This window comes from Schistocerca piceifrons, unplaced genomic scaffold, assembly GCF_021461385.2.
Source record: "Schistocerca piceifrons isolate TAMUIC-IGC-003096 unplaced genomic scaffold, iqSchPice1.1 HiC_scaffold_1362, whole genome shotgun sequence".
NCBI classification, from domain to species: domain Eukaryota; kingdom Metazoa; phylum Arthropoda; class Insecta; order Orthoptera; family Acrididae; genus Schistocerca; species Schistocerca piceifrons.
Window position 1 is genome coordinate 20,001 of NW_025727194.1, and position 2,500 is coordinate 22,500.

Below are 2,500 nucleotides of genomic sequence, written 5' to 3' on the forward strand. Positions count from 1 at the left end.
AGAGAGGCGCAATCGCCCGGAGTTAGGCGAGTAGACGCTTTCGGTGCGACCACCCGTGCTCCCAACTGAGCTTGCCGCTGCCGACAGAGGCCCGGGAGCGTGCTGTCGTGGCATTGCCGGCGGGAGACAACACGCGCCACCTACGGTGACCGGCAGCTCCAACGCCAGCGCCACAGAAGGACAAAAGCCCCACTTGGGTGCCGAAGCGAACTCTCCCAGCACAGCGCACGCGCCAACACATCCGCACAGCTGCGATACAAACCACCAGCGAGAACCGCTGGGGCGACCGAGCAGCAGACGGCGTCGCGGCGCCGAGCGCCGGGCGGCGGCGCATCCTCAACGCACACAGTCCTCAATCGGACCAGCACACTGAAGATGTCCACCGCGCTTCGCACCGGGCCCGCGAGGACCTACTTTGGCCGCACGGCGCCGCGCGCAGGGTGCGCCGGCGCGCAGCTGCGACGCCTGCCGCGTCCGTCGGCCGGCGCGCCTGCCACTGGCCGCCCCCACCAGCCGGCTGTAGCGCGTGCGCCCACGCACCGCGCGGCCAGCACGCCGGGAGGCGCCCCCTCACCGGCCGGGGACGGTCCCACCCAGCCACCGCCGCGTATCGCTTCACACCCAGATGCCGTTCAGTTTCGTCGGCATGGTGGGTATCGCTGGAACAACCGGTTAGTACCTCAACCTATCGTCGCCATCACCGATTCACCCCTAGCGAGAACAACCGCACCACAACAGGTTACCATTTGTTCATTTGCGTAACTTCACCAGAAAACGCAGGCGTCCATCGCCATTTGCAACTTCAACGATTATTGCATGCCTGTGTCAGGTGTCACGCCACACTACGTCTGCCCACATACACGCAACAAAATGTGCACGCCTAGACAATACGTGGAAGGTGGCCCCCGTACGTATGCGATGTCCATTGCTCGAACGACTGTCAACCGGCCTCTGTAGCATGTCGCAGATATGGAACGCGGTGCACCATGCCATCACGGTGTGTGAGGAGAGACGACTAGGTCCGAATACATCAACAGACAGCTCATGCTGATCGCCATCCACGGCGTCCGTTCCTCCCACACGTCTCTATGGCGTACCACACTGCAATCCAGCTCTCATAGGGAGACGACACGTAGCTGCGTGCACAATATTTGCACTGTATGGTCCGCCGTTTTTGGGCGCAGTCGTTGTGCGGTCACACATGTGCCACGATGTATCATTCAGTACATAAGGACGAATGTGCAGTACAGATTGTGGTTCACGCGTACGACATCAGCGGACAGTTGACACAGGCCGCACCACAACGTAGCCTGAGTACGTCGCATGCGAAGGGCATTGAACATGCAAACTTCTCACCAACCAGCTTGCGAAGGCAGGGGGCAAGGTGGGGACGTGGGGAGGGGCGGCATGTACGTCCTGCTGCCATCCACATTACAGTGTACAGCAGGAGCATGTGGAAAGTGAGCAAGACTTGCAAGGTGTTTAACATGAAGCGATACACAGGGGTGCGGGCAGTGCGAGTAGCGAACTATATTGCGAGGGTTGCGGGTGGGCAACACTACAGTAATTGAACGAGTCGTATAACAATTACAGAGCAGGTTTAGGCGACAACGTGGGTTACGTTAAGGCGACAACATGGGTTAGGTTAAGGCACAACATGGGTTAGGTTAAGGCACAACATGGGTTAGGTTAAGGCACAACATGGGTTAGGTTAAGGCACAACATGGGTTAGGTTAAGGCACAACATGGGTTAGGTTAAGGCACAACATGGGTTAGGTTAAGGCACAACATGGGTTAGGTTAAGGCACAACATGGGTTAGGTTGAGGCACAACATGGGTTAGGTTAAGGCACAACATGGGTTAGGTTGAGGCACAACATGGGTTAGGTTGAGGCACAACATGGGTTAGGTTGAGGCACAACATGGGTTAGGTTAAGGTACAACATGGGTTAGGTTAAGGTACAACATGGGTTAGGTTAAGGTACAACATGGGTTAGGTTAAGGTACAACATGGGTTAGGTTAAGGTACAACATGGGTTAGGTTAAGGTACAACATAGGTTAGGTTAAGGTACAACATAGGTTAGGTTAAGGTACAACATAGGTTAGGTTAAGGTACAACATAGGTTAGGTTAAGGTACAACATAGGTTAGGTTAAGGTACAACATAGGTTAGGTTAAGGTACAACATAGGTTAGGTTAAGGTACAACATAGGTTAGGTTAGGTTAGGTTAGGTTACACGTTGTTGTACGGAAAGGTGTAGGGGGGGGGGGGGGGCGGGGGCGGCAGGTTCGTTGATAGTGATTATAGTAAGTGAATGCTTGTGACATGATCAGATTTGTCACGTCAGGATGCACCTTTGGCTTATTAGAGGCGGCGCTCCAATTCTATGCTTGTGTGAGACCTGTGTCTTTGACTCATGTCATTGTTTGTGCGCTGTGACAGGAGGTACTATTGTGATGTTGGGTGCACCGTTGTATAGGACATGTGTGGGTGTTGGTGC